The sequence below is a fragment of the Macaca fascicularis genome, chromosome 15 (assembly GCF_037993035.2).
Source record: "Macaca fascicularis isolate 582-1 chromosome 15, T2T-MFA8v1.1".
Taxonomy (NCBI): Eukaryota; Metazoa; Chordata; class Mammalia; order Primates; family Cercopithecidae; genus Macaca; species Macaca fascicularis.
The window spans coordinates 98,466,653-98,486,368 of NC_088389.1; the positions used below are offsets into that span (position 1 = coordinate 98,466,653).

General features: G+C 40.8%; 1 protein-coding gene and 1 pseudogene across 22 annotated transcripts in view; both read right to left on the bottom strand.

The window, feature by feature from the left end:
• KANK1 (KN motif and ankyrin repeat domains 1) overlaps positions 1-19,716 on the bottom strand; it is a 240,862-nt gene that overhangs the window by 85,815 nt on the left and 135,331 nt on the right. For 2 of the 22 annotated variants that reach the window (XM_074017591.1, XM_045373161.2), the window contains exon 1: positions 9,786-9,880. The exons of the other annotated variants lie outside the window; for them this stretch is intronic. The gene's annotated coding sequence lies outside the window, so the exon portion shown is untranslated. Of the gene's footprint in view, positions 1-9,785; positions 9,881-19,716 lie in introns of those variants that run through there. 22 annotated transcript variants of the gene reach the window in all.
• On the bottom strand, positions 2,746-3,344 carry LOC141408666 (eukaryotic translation initiation factor 1 pseudogene; annotated as a pseudogene).

Here is a 19,716-nt window from a genome sequence, read left to right on the forward strand (position 1 = left end):
GTTCTCATTTATTTTCTGCTTTAGCAAAAATTTTTCCTTTAATTCCACTGAGATTGGATTCTTATGTGACCTTCTCTGATCAACTCTTAAATTGATGAATACTGTTAACAACAAGCTCAAGTGTGCCTGGGACTGTCACTAAGTAAAAGGGTGACATATAACACATCCTCAGATTCATTTTTTTCTGAAAACAAGTTTTATTTAAATAAGGGTTTAGGCCCAGCGTGGTGGCTAACGCCTGTAATCCTAGGACTTTGGGAGGCCAAGGTGGGTGGATCACCTGAGGTCAGGAGTTTGAGACCAGCCTGGCTAACATGGCGAAACACCATCTCTACTAAAAATACAAAAATTAGCCAGGTGTGGTGGCAGGTGCCTGTAATCCCAGCTACTCAGGAGACTGAGGCAGGAGAATCACTTGAACCCAGGAGGCGGAGATTGCAGTGAGCTGAGATCACGCCACTGCACTCCAGCCCGGGCGACAGAGCAAGACTCTGTCTCAAAAAAAAAAAAAAAAAAAATTAATTTTTATATAAGGTGTAAGGAAGGGATGCAGTTTCAGCTTTCTACATATAGCTAGCCAGTTTTCCCAGCACCACTTACTAAAAAGGGAATTCTTTCCTCATTTCTTGTTTTTGTCAGGTTTGTCAAAGATCAGATGGTTGTAGATGTGCGGTGTTATTTCTGAGGCCTCTGTTCTGTTCCATTGGTCTCCATCTCTGTTTTGGTACCAGTACCATGCTGTTTTGGTTACTGTAGACTGTAGTATAGTTTGGAGTCAGGCAGTGTGATGCCTCCAGCTTTGTTCTTTTTGCTTAGGATTGTCTTGGCAATGTGGGCTCTTTTTTGGTTCCATATGAACTTTAAAGCAGTTTTTTCCAATTCTGTGAAGAAAGTAACTGGTAGCTTGAAAGGGATGGCACTGAATCTATAAATTACCTTGGGCACTATGGCCATTTTCACGATACTGATTCTTCCTATCCATGAGCATGGAGTGTTCTTCAATTTGTTTGTGTCCTCTTTTATTTTGTTGAGCAGTGGTTTGTAGTTTTCCTTGAAGAGGTCATTCACATCCCTTGTAAGTTGGATTCCTAGATTATTTTATTCTCTTTGAAGCAATTGTGAACGGGAGGTCACTCATGATTTGGCTTCTATCCATCTGACAAAGGGCTAATATCCAGATTCAACAAAGAACTTAAATTTTCAAGAAAAAATCAAACAACCGCATCAAAGAGTGGGAGAAGGATATGAACAGACACTTCTCAAAAGAAGACATTTATGCAGCCAACAGACATGACAAAATGCTCATCATCACTGGTCATCAGAGAAATGCAAATCAAAACCACAATGAGATACCATCTCACACCAGGTAGGATGGCGATCATTAAAAAGTCAGGAAACAACAGGTGCTGGAGAGGATGTGGAGAAACAGGAACGCTTTTACACTGTTGGTGGGACTGTAAACTAGTTCAACCATTGTGGTAGACAGTGTGGCAATTCCTCAAGGATCTAGAACTAGAAATATCATTTGACCCAGTGATCCCATTACTGGGTATATACCCAAAGGATTATAAATCATGCTACTATAAAGACACATGCACACATGTTTATTGCAGCACTATTCACAATTCACAACAGCAAAGACTTGGAACCAACCCAAATGTCCATCAATGACAGACTGGATTAAGAAAATGTGGCACATACACACCATGGAATACTATGTAGCCATTAAAAAGGATGAGTTCATGTCCTTTGTAGCGACATGGATGAAGCTGGAAACCATCATTCTGAGCAAACTATCACAAGGACAGAAAACCAAACACCACATGTTCTCACTCATAGGTGAGAACTGAACAATGAGAACACTTGGACACAGGAAGGGGAACATCACACACCGGGGCCTGTTGTGGGGTGGGAGAAGCGGGGAGGGATAGCATTAAGAGAAATACCTAATGTAAATGACGAGTTAATGGGTGTAGCACACCAACATGGCACATATATACATAAGTAACAAACTTGCATGTTGTGCACATGTACCCTAGAACTTAAATAAAAAAAGGGGGGGGGTTAAATACATTACACATAACATTAAAACTGGAGGGAAAACAAAACAAAACAAAACCTCAAAACCAGTTTGTTACTTCCCATGGCACTGAACAGCTGTTGCCATTAAGTTGCAAGCTCTACAGCTAGCTACATGACTGCTACATCAGTTTGAGATTTGTTCCCTTGTCAAAGGTTTAACTTTGATGGAAGGTTGGCCTCACATTCTGGTGTTTGGACATCCCTTAGCTAGGATATGTCTAGTCAAAAAGACCTCTGTGGTAAGCCAGATGTCCTATCATCTCACTACTGGGAAGAGGGCCTCTCTAAAACTCTGCTCCTGGTCAGGTTGGGGACACCAGGGGATCTTTCTTTGACCACCAAAGGCTCCCTTCCAGTGGTAGAGCTGCTGTTGCTGCCTTACCCCATCCTCTCCTCTCAGATTCACCGAGGATTGTTCGGGTGGTGACATTCTCTTAGGACAGGGAACTCTGCAGAGGGAGAGCAGAGGAGCATCTGGCCAGACGTAGTTGTCTATGATCTTAGGGCTGAGTGTGGCTGAAACATGATGGTATTGCTTTGTTTCAGGCTTGACACTGCCAGGCACCTACTGCTTGACCTCTGTTTAAATGAGGCACTTCAAGACTAGACAGCATGGTTCTTTTCAGTTTACTGCATGAAGGAGTTACCCTAGGTCAAGTTAAAAGCAGACCACAAATGGTTACATTATACAAGCTGTGAGGTTTTTAAACTTGTGACAAGGGACAGAAAGGAAATTCTACTCATTGCAAGGAAATCTTCACTCAAGCTTCAGCGAGCCATAGCACTTAAAACCCATGAACATTTAGCTGGTTGTCCTTAGCCATTCCAATCTCTATGAGGAACTGCCATATGTTCTTGCGCTGGTCACCCTGTAGCTGAATGATTTCTCCATATTCTGGATGCTCAATTACAGTACCATTTCAGGCAAATTTCTTTTTAAATGCCTGCATTGATTTATTTTTATCATAATCATCAGCAATCCCTTGGACAGAGTAAGGGTTTTCTTGCTGTTTCTCTGTTGGATGAATTCTTATACGGATATAATCCTCAGTGCCAGGAGGGAGCAGGTCATCACCCTTACTTGTATCAGCAAAGGGGTGGAACGAATGGAGGTTCTGGATTGTGGACATACGATTCCTTGTCCTCAGTGGAAATGGCTGCAAAAGGGGGAAGTGGCAGGAGAAGGGGGAGCTGAGTCCTTGGCAGTGGCGGCGACTCAGTGACTCGGGGCTCCTCAGATTCTTAACCTTAAAACACTAGTGCTTGATATGGTTTGGATTTGTGTCCCCACCCAAATCTTATAAGTCCTAATCCTCCATGCTGGAAGAGGGGCCTGGTGGGAAGTGATTAGATCATAGGGGCGGACTTCCCCCGCGAACTGGTTGTTTAAAAGTGCATATAGCATCACCTTCTTCCCTCTTTTTTTCCTGCTCCCACCATGTAGGACATGACACCTTCCCCTTTGCCATCTACCATGACTGTAAGTTTCCTGCGGCTTCCCAGCCATGCCTCCTTTACAGCCTGTGGAACTGTGAGTCAATTAAACCTTTTTACTTCATAAATTACCCAGTCTCAGGTAGTTCTTTGTAGCAGTACAAGAACAGACTAATACAGTTCTCAAAGTGGGCTCCCAGAACAGCAGCATCAGCATTATCTTCTGGGAACTTGCTAGAAATCCAAATTTTTGGGTCCATCCCAGACCTATGGAAGCAGGAACTATGGGTTTGGGGCCCTGCAATCTGCATTTTGATAACCCTCTAGGTGACTCTGAGGTAGGCCAAAAGTTGTCAAAACCCCTATCTTCAAAGATGGGTTAATTGGGAAAAAATTATGCCCTAAGGCTCCAAGAGCCAAGAATATCCTCTGATTTTAAGAAAATGACACCTAGGGATTTAGAAAACATCCCTCAGGAGGCCTAACTTTGTTTCACTCATTTATTCAAAAACAGTAACTGAGAACTCAGTATGCAATAGGCACAGTACTAGGCACTACAGTGGTGAACAAAATAAACTCAGTTCTTACCTTTTTGAGGCTTTAGGCATGAACTGTATGTGCACAAACGAAAAAAGTTATAAACATATTATCGTAAATGCTATGAAGGAGAAAAAAACAGGTGATGAGTGAGAATAACAGAGGCACCCCTCCTTAAGACTGAAGTTGAGCGTATGCAGATGCATAGGAATGGGTGGTCCTTAAGGGTCTTTCCAGGGAAACAACATTGAAACTAAGACCTGAAGGATAAGTAGGAGTTAACTAGGGGGAAGGTGGAAGGTGAAAATGGTCCCAGGAACAGCATACGGCCCAGAAATAGACCCACACAAATGTGCCCATGTGATTTTTGACAAAGGCATTTCAGAAAAGAAAAACTCTTTCAGAAAAGGAAGGAAAGTCTTTTTAACAAACAGTGTTACAGCAATCTGATATCTATAGTCAAAATAATGAATCTTCTTGACCTTCTGTCTTATATAAAAGTTAATTCCAAATGGATCTTAAATCTAAAATTAAAACAAAAACTATAAAACTTAAGAAAACCTAGAAGATCTTTAAGGCCTAGGGGTTGGAGAGGTCTAGACACAATACCAAAAGTAAAAGCCATAGAAATAAAAATTGACAATGTGGTCTTCATCAAAATTACAATCTTTTTTTTTTCTTTAAAAGGTCTGGAGGCTCAGGGCCAGAAAGAGCTCCATATATTTGAGCTACTGAGTTTTTAAGAGAGGGAAAGAGCAGGCTGGGCTGAAGTGAGAGGTAAGCAGAGGCTAGCTTATGAGATGTGCTTAGTCCTGTTGGTCATACTAGGAAGACTAGGTTTTCTTCTAAGTTAAAAGTCATTGATGGGTTTAAGCTGATGAGTAAAATAAAATAAATGATCTTATTTTTAAGTGTTATGTTTATGCATAGGCTTCTTACTATATTTAAAGAGAGGCAGCTCTGGGCTTCCTTAGTTTATCATCATGGGGAAAGGACACTGGATATTCCAGGAATAGTTTATTCAGATTTCACATAGAGGATTTCACCTTGAAGATATAACCAGCCCTTCAATTTAAAAAATACATGTATTTTTTCCACTGTTTAAAGCAGAAAGGAGCTGAGTATGGTAGTACATACCTGTAGTCCCAGCTACTTGTGAGGCTGAGACAGGAGTTCGAGGCTGTAGTGAGCTATGATTGCACCTGTGAAGAGCCACTGCATTCCAGCCTGGGCAACCTAGGGAGACACTATACCACCCCCACACCACCACCACCAAGAAAACAGAAAGGCTCATGCTAAATGGAAATTTCCCAGTTTTTCTTGTGTTTTCTTCAGAACATACAAGTTCCTAACTTAAGCTTTAAAGAGGTCAAGTGTCTGACCTAGAGGGGGCTTTACAATTTGCTGCCTGATAAAAGCTCTCACAATGTTAAATTTATGTTACCAACACAGCATACGCACCTCAGCTGAAAATGGATATGGGAAAAGCTGGAACCAGAGATTGAATTCGGAGTTTAAAAAGGCAGAACCAAATCAAAACCACAATATCACCTTATACTCATTAGGATGGCCACTATTAAAAAAAAAAAAAAAAAGACAAAAACAAACAACAAAAAAACAAAGCATTTGGTAGCATGTGGAGAAACTGGAACCCTACATTGGTGAGGGTTGTTGAAATTGTAAAATGGTGCAGCTGCTATAGAAAACAGTATAGAGGTTCCTCAAAAAAATAAGAACTACCATATGATCCAACAACCCTACTTCCAGGTATATGTCCAAAAGAACTAAAAACAGGAACTCAAAGAGATATTTGTACCCCATGTTCACTACAGAATTATTCACAACGGCCAAGGTGCAGAAGCAACCTAAATGTCCATTAACAGATGAGTGCCTAAGGAAAATGTGGTATATATATACAATGGACTATTAGCCTACAAAAAAAAAAAATTCTATCACATGCTACAACATTGAATAGAATGGAAACTTGAGGATACTAAGTTAAGTGAAATAAGCCAATCACAAAAAGCCAAATTTCTGTGACATATACATGTACTTAAACTCAGAAACAGAAAGTAGAAAGGTTGGTGCCAGGGGCTGGCGCGAGGGGGAGGGGGAAACAAATAGTCGTTTGATGAGTATAGCATTTTAGTCATGTGAAATGGAAAAGTTCCAGAGATCTGTCATATGGCAATGTGCATACAGTTAACAATAATGAAATGTACACTTAAAAATTAAGAGGGCAAATCTGTGCTATGTGTTTTTTACCACAATAAAAAAAAAGGAAAAAAGTAGAAGTAGCATTTACAGTGCTCCAATCACACTCAAGGTCAAGCTGCCTTATGTTGCTTTCCTTTAGTGGAAATAAATCTCGCTTAAGCTTTTCACTTTTTAATAGAGGAGACTCAGAACAATATCTTCTTTTTTATTGTCACAGACTCTCCTGCTAGGACAAGCACATCCCTTTCATGATTCTTTGAGTTCTGCTGACGTTCGCCTACTCATGCTAGACAGGCAAGTATTCAGGCACAGGGAAGGAGTAGGGGCATCTGCCATGGAGATGCCTATTTAAAAATAAGAAATGACTGAAAAAGCCTGATCCCATTCTGTTGAGGAATGTCTTGGAAAACAGGAGTATGGTCAGAGACTGACCAATGACAGGCCACACCCAGGAGACAGAGCCTTGTCCCCTGGTCAGCATGAGGTAGAGGCAGAAGGGGAAGACCACTGGCTCAGCCCCATCCATTTCCCAAGGAAGCTTTCGTAGCCTCTAATTCAAATATCAACCACTTCCGCCATGTTCCGCTGAGAAAATGCAACAGGCCAGAGGAAACAGATTCCACAGAAGGGACTTAAACTCCTTCTTCCTCACACGAAGGTCTTGTCTCTCCCTCTCTCCTTCTGAATAGGCTCTGACAGCAAGGTCTCAACTCCACCACACTAGGAAAGGCGCCAGACTGTGGGACCTGCCAGAGAAAAGGCTTCACCCCTAACCCAGGCCTGAAAGGTTGGGCTCAAGCCAGAGACACAGGATGAACTCATATCACAAGAAGACTGGCTCCCAGAGCCTGCAGTCTGACAGCAAGAAAGTACCAAAAGTGACTAGCTCCTGCAACGAGGCCCTGGGGCATTACTAAACTTTCAGCCTCCGAGGGCAGTAACACCTAAAGGGCAAGGTCTAAGGCAAGGAGGAAGCCAGAAGGCAAGATTCTCAAACTCAATGAATCCTGGGACTCAGTTATAAAGGGGAAAGGCCTGTTAATACATGTGTCATACTAAAGCAAAATTAATTTACAAACATTTGATTGAAACTCTGAGTAAGCAGGTAGGGAGAAGCAAAAACAAAATGTTTTAGCTATCAAAGGAAGGGAAATAGTCATTAATGGCAAAATATTTGTTGTTTCTAAGTTAAGGTATCTGAAACCTCAATGACATTGCTTTTATTTGTTCTAGACTACTTAAAAATATATAAAAACTGTGTGTTGATAAGCACTTACACAGGTCAACACTTTGTAACCACCTCACTACTCAAAGTGCAGACCCCCAGGCAATCGCAGCAGCATCTGTCAGACTTGATTTAAAAAAAGCAGCATCTTGGGCCCTACCTTAGACCTATGGACTCAATCTGCATTCCAGCAAGACCCCCAGGTGATTTGTATGCACAATGAAGTGGGAGGAGCACTGGTTTGACCTTTATTTTTCCTCATCAAGTCTTAAGCTTCCTAACCCATTACCTTTTTATCTGGAGCGATCTACAGTGATGGTTCACAATCTTGGATTTTTTTTTTTTTTTTTTGAGACAGAGTTTTGCTCTTGTTTCCCAGGCTGGAGTGCCATGGAGTGATCTCCACTCACTGCAACCTCTGCCTCCCGGGTTCAAGCGATTCTCCTGCCTCAGCCTCCCGAGTAGCTGGGATTACAAGTATGTGCTATCATGACCGGCTAATTTCTTGTATATTTAGTAGAGACGGGGTTTCACCATGTTGGCCAGGCTGGTCCTGAACTCCTGACCGCAGGTGATCCACTTGCTTTGGCCTCCCAGAGTGCTGGGGTTACAGGCGTGAGCCACCGCGCCCGGCTGGATGATTATTAGAATTACTGTCTAGGCCTTACCAAAGACCAATTAAACTATTCTCTGGGGGTGGGACCTGAGCAGAAGTGTATTTCAAAGCTCCTCCAGGAGATTTCAACTGCTACATTTGAGAGTTATTGGTCTATTCCAGTGGTTCTCAAAACGTGTTCCAAGATCAGCAGCATCACCATCACTAGACAACTTGAACCTGTCAGAAAACCACATTTCTTTTTCCTTCCTCCCTTTATCTTTTTCTCTCTCTCTCTCTCTCTCTCTCTCTCACACACACAAATGCATATCCTGACTATGCTTATTAAAAAGGAACTCAGTAAAACTTGAGGAAATTCTCAAAAAGCAGGTATTCTGGTATCTTTCATACAATATATTTGGTACCTGAAACAAAAATATTTATGTCTTAGAAGGATGACTTAAAATTCACTTTAAAATGTGGATGCTGCTAGGGGCTGCTGTGGTCATAGGGTCAAAGCAGACAATGGATGAGAAAACTATTAGAGTGGTAAATATATTGTCCCTTCTGGTTGAGTGTTTGAAAAAATAGTGGTTTGCAAACAAGTGACGCTCTATGGGGCTTACCTGATAGCAACAGAATAGTAGTTCCTCCAAATCTGATAATATAGTATGCCAAGATTCTCCCAGAGATTTTGATTCAGTGAGTCTGACACAGGGTTAAAATTTACATTTCTAACAAATATTCTCAAGTGATTCTTGTCTTCAGCAAAATTTGGAAAACACACTGCCTTCTAAGACTCTTATTCTCTGGGCCACTGTTTCTCAAAGTGTGGCCGTGGACCAGTGGTGTCAGCATCACCTGGGGGACTTATTAGAAATACATATTCTTGGGCCCCACACTGGGCTACTGAATTGGAAACTTTTCAGGTAAGTCCAGTCATCAGTGTGTTAACCACTGCATGTGGCCACTTTCAAAACTTATATCTTTTAAGTAAAAACTATCTGCTCTTATTCAAATACCTAATTTTTAGTAAGAAGCCACTCAATTTCAGCCTCAGCTTGTGTCTTTCATGTGGAAGCATGAAAGGGCATAATGAACAGTCTTTGGCTATAACCATGAAGTATCCATGCGGACAGGAACACATTGGAACACACTGCAAAAAATGAAAGCAGTTGTGCTAGTGTGATGGGAGCTTTAAAAAGTATTACACAATTTTACTTTTATTGGAATGACAATCTAACAGCAACTGTAAACACAAAGAAAACACTAAGTATCCAATGTGATGAGGCTTGTTCATTGTCCTAGATGCTTTCCTTTCCTTCTCTTTTTTTTGTTTGAAGAAAACATATCAGCAACAAAGGTATGAAAACCAAACCAGATCACAGTTCCATTACCTCCAAATGCAAGAGAACTGCTTGAAAACAGGGGAGCATAAGACAAAGGACATTTATAACCCAGGGACAGGCTTTACAGAGCTCTTGAAACCTCCGATATCATATGCAAAGTTTTGTGGTTTTCAGCAAACATGCATCATTCAAGGGAGAAGTTTTGCAGCCTTTATTTAGTATCCAAAAGAAGCCAGACCCAAGGAAAGTCAACAACCCCTGAATTTCCACGTATCTCAATGAATGCATATCTGAACAAAAGTCCTATTAATTTAATCTTCTCTTACATGAAAAAAAATTCTCTTACCTGGAAATCTTTTGCTCTGGCCTTAAAAACTGCTTGTGAGAACTAGAGACTCATCCACCACAGCAGAGCTTAGAGACAAGCAAAGTAGTAGCACTAGAGACACCAAGAGCCTGGGAACTGCATTTCATTTCCACTTGGCCTCAAACCACCTCTGGGACTCTGGGAATATTACTTAAATGCTCTGGGCCTCGGATTCTTCATGTCCAGACTGGGACAGCCCTAATGACACTTCCAGGCCTGACAGACATTCTATGATTACGCTCTTCTAAATCCTGGGCCCACAGGGAACACAAGGCTCCCTTGAGCTGACGTTGCTAAATAAAGTTAAGGCCGTATGGGATGCTGTGTATGAGTCAGCAGGACACAGGTCTTGCCTCACAGGACCCAGCTGTGTGCAGGAAGCTTCTCTGGCACAGTGAGGACTAGTCAGAGAATTCCCATTGCCGATGCCAGAAGAGATGCTGAAACACCTGGGCTCTGTGTTCTCCTCTAACTCAGCTCCCAGGGTGGCTACTTTTGTCCCATTCCTTCCAAATTAAGTTTTCTATTCCCTCTCCATGTACTAGTACTAAATATTCAACAATAAAGAAATGAATGAGAGAGAAAGTAAAAAAATCAGCCGTAATTCTACTACTATCAAGGTTTTGGTGTATTGCTTCCCAGTTCTTCCTTGTGCTTATATAAGCATGTATGTACCTATACATTTTCCCCAAATGTTCCTTTATAACTTTTAACTTCATATTAATCTTCCTAAGATAATAACCACATCTCTTTTTAATGGCTGCATAGTACTCCCCTTTCATATTTGTGTCGTTTGGCCTTTCTTTATTGTTGAATATTTAGATTCTTTCTTCACACTGCAAACACTTTATTTTATCTTTGAGACAGTTTCGCTCTTGTCACCCAGGCTGGAGTGCAGTGAATGGCACGATCTCGGCTCACTGCAAACTCTGCCTCCCAGATTCAAGTGATTCTCCTGCCTCAGTCTCCTGAGTAGCTGGGATTACAGGTGCGCACCACTATGCCTGGCTAGTTTTTTTGTATTTTTAGTAGAGATGGGGTTTCACCATGTTGGCCAGGCTGGTCTCAAACTCCTGACCTCAGATGATCCAACCCGCCTTAGCCTCCCAAAGTGCTGGGATTACAGGTGTGAGCCATCACACTTGGCCCATGCTGCGAACACTTTGAGGAACATACTTTTACATGCAGCTTTCTGTACCCGTCCAATAATTCCAAACGAATATGTGCAATAATTAATTATAAATGGGTAAATTACAAGAAGTGAATCTGTGAGATGAAGCAAATAAAGACTACACATTCTAATGGATAATGTCAGGTTGTCCTTCAAAAAGCAGGTACTCATTTATATTCTCACCAAAATATTATAGGAGGGCTAATGAAACTAGATTCCATTCATAAATTTATTGCTTTGAACACAGTAAACACATCCTCAAAACAATGTATCAAAAATCCCTGCATACTATTAATTTTAATATAGCAACTTTAGTTTTTTAACATGGGATTCTATGTTTATTTTTCATTTCTGGCTCAGAGCAATTTATATATTATAAAACTCAACCTCTGTATATCATACGGACATTATCTATGAGGGTAAATTTGTAGATAATTTTTGAAATTCCCTCATCCACAAGTCTAAGAATGGAAAATCCCTAACTTACTTAGAGCATCTCATTATCCACTACATTATATAGAGCCTGATGTGTAAAACAATTAGTCAAAATAGAGATGTGAATAAACTCCAGACTTCTGTCCTAAGACTGAAGAGGTCATTGTGTTGAGAGAACAGACTGAGTACAGAACAGAGTTGGACCCAAGGTAACTTGTGGAACAAGCATTCCTTTATCGTTTCCACACAGGACATATCTAATGCATGGTACTTACACATATACCCAACACATGCAGATGCTTAGGGAAAATGCCAGTAAGTCACAGAAGAAAGTTCTAGCTATTTCTGCCACTATTAGGCCAGGTTTCCTAAATTAGTATGATGGAAGCAGAAATTAACACAGCCAACTCTGGATTATATAAAAAGATAGAAAATTTTTCAAGAATTTTGAAGCAATGAAACAAAATAGATTTTCTTAAAAGGAAGAGAACAAAGAATATAAATAAAAATATAAAATGCACATATATTAACACACACACTTGTTTTGGAGGTGCTCTTACAGAAATAAAACCCCATCCCTAAGGACATATGTATGATTTTTAATGTTGTACGACCACAGAATTCTTCGTTGCTATGCTTTAACAATTGAAGGGGCTCTGAAAACTGTCCCGAGTTCAAATTCCTCCTTTCACAGATGAGGACGTTTTTGTGAAATAGCAGAGGTTAAACAGCCAGAATACAGTCACACAAACTAGTTAGTGGTGGCCCTGTTGCTTTATTTAGAGGTGGAAAGAGAACGCACATAACATTTTTTTTTCCTTTGATAGAAGCAGGAGGAAATGGAACTCTCCTTTCTGCATTTCTTCTCATTTCCTATTTTCTTAGTCTTCCAGCCCTTCCCTCCACTTCTTTCCTTGTAGCCTTTAATAGATGTAAAATAAGCCGTTACTGGAAGTCCAAATCCATGGACTATAACATTTCTTTATTCGGTTCATTAGCAGGAACACTGGGCCTGTTAGAGATACTTTAAGATTGGTAAAGAGACCGGAGACAATACTTAGGCTATAAAAGTCTGGGTGGTCCCTCTTACCCTAACCTCTAGCTAAAACACAGCTCCTCCTGACAGATGAGGGTCTGGTGTGTGCCACTCTAATCTGCATATTTTACAACAGTGATACTCGGAGTCGGAGCCTGCTGAAGCACACACTTCCTGACAACCTGCTACTCAAGTCATGGCCTGTGGTCCAGCAGCACCAGCATGCTCTACAGCTAGTTAGAAATGCAGAATGGTAGGCCCCCATCCTAGACCTGGAGTCAGAATCTACATAACAAGAGTCTCACATTAAGGTGTGAGAAGCCCTGTTGTAACAGAGATCTTTAAGCCACTTTTCCCTTGCTGGAGAGTAAAACAGGGATCGCACTAAAAATGTTTCATTCCCCTGATTTTTCTTTATTTCCTGATCTTTTACTTTCACTTTGCAAGAATTAAATAATATACATTATTTGGCTCTAATAAGCACAGAGGCCAAACCCAAACTCTAGTACAGCTGCCAACAGAGAAAGGTAGATTTATGTATTTGATTTTAACTCAGCACAATTTGCAATGAACTTTTTGCAAGCTGTCCTACAATGAAAATATTAGGATTGCATATTAATAAAACAGTAAAGTAATCCCTCCACCTTTATACAGATTTCATAATGCTGGCAGGAGGGATAGTTTTATTCTATTATATTGGGGATTGCAAGCAGTCATACAAAGTGGCACCTTCCCCTCTGCTCAGAAAAACATAGGACTGCAGAATTTTCTCTCTAGGCTTTTGGACCTTTCAATCCTCTTTTCTCATTCTAAAAGGGTAGCAGGGATGAGGCAGAGAAGCTTCAATGTAGGGCCATCCCTCCAAGCTGCATCGTTAACTGTCATCCCATGAGTCACACCAAAGGAGGTGCACAGGTGGGGAGGGGGGACAAAAGCATTTTACATCTCCCTGGTTGGCTGCCATGGGTGAATGATGGTCAAAAACAAGATCAATACTAGCTTAACACATAGCTCACAGTGAATGAAAACCTTGATGGGCCTTTAAGAAGGAATGTCAGTCTTCAAGCTCCAACAAGCCATGCTATGGTGAAAACTACTGAAGTGTCAAAGCTACCGTTCTGTGCCAGAGTGAACAAACACATGCTTTCATTTTAACAGCTCATTAGGAAACCTGCTGTAGTGTGTAGTTATAATCAGGCACTACTTACTGAACTCTGTAAGTTGCATTCCAGGATATTACTGGACCAAATCCACACTCTGTAAATCAGCTCAGCTCAGGGACTGAAGTCAGTTATCACAGATCTGTACAATTTCACTAATTTGCTGGCTCTTCATTTAATTTTCTTCTATGCTTTGAGCCAGGGTGACCAGTTAAGGTGAGGTCCAAGTTGGGATGCTTTTGAGGGTGTTAAAATGTTAAGTAGATGGGATGTAGGGACAAGAGACATAAACTAGGACAGGGAAACTGGGACATATAATCTCCCTACCTGTAAAGAACTAATGGGAAAAAAAACAGAGGGGGAGGGGGAATAGGAATAAAGAGAAATACTGGAAGATTGCTATGAAGACACTCTAGAAACCAACTATACAACACATATCTTATATATATCCTTATATGCCAGGAGGCTTAATATATTATCTTATTCGCAAAATACAGTAAAAACATACCATGGGTACTAAGAATGGCTGACAATAATGTGAGATGTCAGATGAAGCTGTGCTGTTCTTAATGTCATCACCACTTAGTATAAATGCCAACAAAATGATTTCTGAAATGAGAGTCTCCCAATAATACAATCTCAAACATTCTCCCAGGAACTGCATTTGACATGCAGGTACATTGTTTTCCTCACTTTAACTAGAGTCTCATCCCTGGATTATCTACATGGTTTCAGAATAAAGAGTCTCTCAGCTTCTATTTTAAACTGCACATGACAACTGACATGTCCACAGCTTTATAATTTTACAGTGTTTTCACATGCATTATCTTAGACATGCTTCAAAACAGCTTTATGAGATACTCTTCCTCGCAACAGATAAAGAAATTGAAGTTCAAAGACGTGACCTCCCTTGGCCTGTGATTCCGCAACAGCACTTATTATACTCTACCTTTGTTCCCATCATGTTGCTCTTCCCCACTGGGCTTTACGCTTTGCAAGTGTGATGATTATGTCATTTTAATTTTCCGAGAGCCTCACACTCAGAGCCTAGGATACCCAATGTTCAAAATTATTTTTAATTAATTATAATACTTCTTTTGCATGAATGGATAAATTTCATAAAAAAGGAATTGGTACATTTCTATTTCTATGTCTGTGATGCCATTTAATGACCCAGAGATGGCAAATCTTTTATATATAATATATATATATATATGGCATATTTCTTAAATATGTTGAGATGATCCTATTAAAGAAAGAAGAAAGAGAAACTTAACTACTATGCAGTTAATACAAGTTAAAGGAAAAGAACCAGACAGGCGTCGTGGCTCACGCCTGTAATCCCAGCACTTTGGGAGGCCAAGATGGGCAGATCACGAGGTCAAGAGATCAAGACCATCCTGGCCAACATGATGAAACTCCGTCTCTATTAAAAATACAAAAATTAGCCAGGCATGATGGTGCGTGCATGTGGTCCCAGCTACTCGGGAGGCTGAGGCAGGAGAACTGCTTGAACTTGGGAGGCGGAGGTTGCAGTGAGCCAAGATTGCACCACTGCACCACTCCAGCCTGGCGACAGAGCAAGACTGTCTCAAAAAAAGGAAAAGAACACCCAGAAATGGTAGTCTCTAATCTGTAGACTGGCTGTGTGTGAGGTGCACATGAGAGCAGAGGGTTGCAATGTACTGGACCAACTGGGTCCTTTAGTGTTCTACCTGATTTCCATGGACTTCAACAACATCTCTACAAAGAACACTTTCCCAAAATTACCCACTGAAGATCTGGGATTGGGGCTGTTTCATATCTCTGCTATATGTAAGTGTGAGCCAGAAGAACTGAGGTTGTTTGGCACTTTCTTTAGTATTTGTTGTTCTGAGTTAACAAGTAAAAAATAGCTCAGGACATCTGACGAGATTGTGGTGAGAACTTTTGATCCTAACATTCTTACAATGCTTCTCCTCATTTGACACTATGGATACTCACAACTATACTAAGAGTTTTCTCAAGACCACTCCCCTTAAGGCAAAGTGAAACTTAAAAAAGAGTGGGGATTAAATATATTTTCGTAAAGCAGAAGACTGTATCTACTAAAAGAACTGCACTTGTTTCTGTAGTTTTCACTAGTTTGGAACCCGATCAATGTTAAAGACAGAGAAAGAGACCAAAGAGATATGAAGTGATAGAGTCTTCTTAAAGTTTGTTTATTATTTATTTCTCATATTTCATAAATATAATAAAAGTACAACACAGTGTAGTCATTTATAATGCCAAGAATTTTAATAAATCATTATGTAATAATGACACATCTTACCCAGAACTTAGTTGTCTAGTCACAATAATTAGAAAATTAAGGAGAACAAAAATAATCAAATAAGTTAATAAACTACCAAAAATACTATGGATGAATTTATCTTATACAGAAGGCTTAAATCCACGACAAATTTATACTTGGTTCTAATTAACTTTGGATGTCTCCCTCCCCCCTCCCCACGCTATAGCTTAGGCCAGATGACAAAGTCACGGCAATTGCTTCTGGAAGGCCTAGTAACTCAAAGCCAAATTCCTATAGCAAGGGAAGTGATTTTTACAATGATGTTTAAAGGTGGGCATGGTGGCTCATGCCTGTAATCCCAATAGTTGGGAGGCTGAGCTGGGTGGATCACTTGAGGTCAGGAGTTTGAGAGCAGCCTGGTCAACATGGTGAAACCCCGTCTCTACTAAAAATACTTAAAAAATTAGCCAGGCATGGTGGCATGCACCTGTAGTCCCATCCCAGCTGCTTGGGAGGCTGAGATGCACGAATTGCTTGAACCTGGGAGGCGGAGATTGCAGGAGCGGAGATCGTACAACTGCACTCCAGCCTGGGTGACAGAGAGAGACTGTCTTTAAAAAAAAAGATACTTAAAAAACAAAAATGATCCGGCAAATTGCTCTATAAACTGTCCAGTTCCTAGGGACATTGTCATCACAGTACAATACAATAATATGATTGAAAATAATGAACCTAAGAGATGATTAAATTATGTTCAATATATTATTATACAAAGACTGAAAGCATATAACTTTAGAAAGTTTTGAAAAGAAAATTATTTAAGTGAGAGAGGAATACAGAAGATATAATTAGAGAGAGAACTCATGTACCATTGGGTAAGCTTAGCTTTTCAGAATAGCTTATTTTCAGACAGAGAAACATAACCTACATTTTTACTACAATTGACTTATTTTAAATTTTATTAAAAAATTTTTTTAAGTAGATACGGGTCTTACCATGTTGCCCAGACTGGTCTTGAACTCCTGGCCTCAAGTGATCCTCCTACCTTGGCCTCCTAAATCACATGCTGAGATTACAGGCATTAACCACTATGCTTGGCTTATAATTTATTTTTAAATATTTTTCCACCTATTTCCTTGTGGTGCCTGGTGATAATCCCTATTTTCTGAAGATCTGTATGGTTGTCAAAACAGGTATCCTAAACAAACTTAGAGAAACTTACAAAGTGTCTACTCTGCCTTGAAATTATCAGCTCCATGGGTCCACTACGATGCCTCAGACCTCTTGTTATTCCTACACATCATCCAGTCAAATGGGTAAGCATTCAATAAATGTTTGTTGAAATCAATCTTTTAATTTTGTGCCTAAATCATGAGATAATTTCCTAATGCTTTGTTTTTGTTGTATAGACCAATTTATTTTTTTTAGATGGAGTCTCGCTCTGTCGCTCAAGCTGAAGTGCAGTGGCAAGATCTCAGCTCACTGCAACCTCCACCTCTGGGGTTCAAGCAATTCTCCTGCCTCAGCCTCCCGAGTAGCTGGGATTATAGGTGCATGCCACCACCACGCCCAGCTAATTTCTGTATTTTTAGTAGAAATGGGGTTTCACCGTGTTGGCCAGGCTGGTCTTGAACTCCTGATCTCAGGTGATCTGCCCATCTTGGCCTCCGAAAGTGCTGGGATTATAGGCATAAACCACCAAGCCTGGCTTGAAGTCATATTTTAAAAAATGAAATCCCTAATATAAAAAAATAGACAAACTTATACATTAAATACTTTTTAAACATTAGGGATTTCATTTCTTAAATATATGACTTCTTTTATTTCACTGCTTATTTTTTTTTTTAAGACGGAGTCTCATTGTGTCACCCAGCCTGGAGTGCAATGGTATGATCTCGGCTCACTGCAACCTCCAGCTCCCGGGTTCAAGCGATTCTCCTGCCTCAGCCTTCTCAGTAGCTGGGATTACAGATGTCCACCACCATGCCCAGCTAATTTTCATAGTTTTGTATAGATGGAGTTTTGCCATGTTGGCCAGGCTGGTCTCAAACTCCTAACCTTAAGCGATCTGCCCACCTCAGCTTCCCAAACTGCTAAGATTACAGACGTGAGACACCACGCGCTCCCTAAGCCTAATTCTTTTTTTTTTTTTTTTTTTTTTTTGTAGAGATGGAGTCTTGCCCCATCACTGAGGTTGGAGTACAGTGGCGTGATCTCTGCTCATTGCAACCTCCACCTCCCGGGTTCAAGCAATTCTCCTGCCTGAGCCTCCCGAGTAGCTGAGACTACAGGTGAACACCGCCATGCCTGGATAATTTCTTTTGTATTTTAGTGGAGACGGGGTTTCACCGTGTTGCCCAGGCTGGTCTGAACTCCTGAGCTCAGGCACTCCACCCGCCTCAGCCTTCCAAAGTGCTAGGATTACAGGCGTGAGGCACCATGCCCGCTAGGGCCTAATTCTTAAACAAAAAATGTCACAGCAGAATTCAGTTCCTTTTCACACAGGTTAATAGTAATATTAATGCTTGATATGGTTTAGATCTGTGTCCCCACCAAGTCTCACGCTGAACTGTAATCTCCAGTGTTGGAGGTGGGGCCTAGTGGGAGGTGATTGGATCATGGGGGCAGAGCTCTCATGAATGGGCTAGCACCATCCCCTGGGTGCTGTTCTTGTGATAGTGAGTCAGTGAGTTACTGTGAAATCTGGTTATTTAAGTGTGTAGCACCTCTCTCCTCTCTTCCTCCTGCTCTGGCCACATAAGATGTGCCTGCTTTCCCTTTGCCTTCTGCCATGATTCTAAGTTTCCTGAGGCCTCCCCAGAAGCCACCATGCTTTCCGCATGGCCTGTGGAACCTTGAGCCAATTAAACCCCTTTTCTTTATAAATTGCCCAATCTCCAGTATTTCTTTATAGCAGTGAGAGAACGGACTAATCAATGCTTCTCAAAAGGGTAGCACATACACACAAATCATAGGTACTTACCATCTTGATTGAAACCTTAGTGACCATAGCAATTTATAAACCTGTGTTTTGTTTAAGTGCATTCCCAGAAGACACTAATAGCTCGGTCTCTAGACCTACAAGGCCAGGATCTGCTCTACTTCTGCTTCCTCTGTTATAGAGATCAAAAAGACTGGCGACTAGCATTACCACATTACTAGCAGCATTCTACTGCATATAGAATAACCAATGTAATCATTGCATTGATAAGAACAAATCATGCTCCTTATGACACGACACTGCACTAGAACACACATTTTCTCACATGCAAAAACAAATCAAGGCCAGGCGCAGCAGCTCACACCTGCAATCCCAGCACTTTGGGAGGCCAAGGTGGGTGGACCAACTGAAGTCAGGAGTTCGATACCAGTCTGGGCAACATGGTGAAACCCCGTCTCTACCAAAAATACAAAAATTAGCTGGGCACAGTAGCAGGCACCTGTAATCCCAGCTACTCAGGAGGCTGAGGCAGAAGAATTGCTTGAACCCAGGAGGCAGAGGCGGAGGCTGCAGTGAGCCAAGATCATCCCACTGCAACTCCAGCCTGGGCAACAGAGCGAGACTCTGTCTCAAAAAATAATTAATTAATTAATTTAAAAAAAAAAAAGCAAATTCTAGTTTATTTACATTAAAAATCTTTTGCTTTTAAACCGAATTCTTATGGGAGAAGGCCCCTAAAGCTTGGACCAAAATTTTGGGTAGGTATTAAACAAACCAAAAAAAGGTACTGCAAAAAGGATCTTATATCTGCCAAAAAAGCATTTAAGAGTTAACTAGTATTTGAAAGATGTTTTTAAATGGCAAAAAGCAGATCTTAAAACAATAACTACAGTAA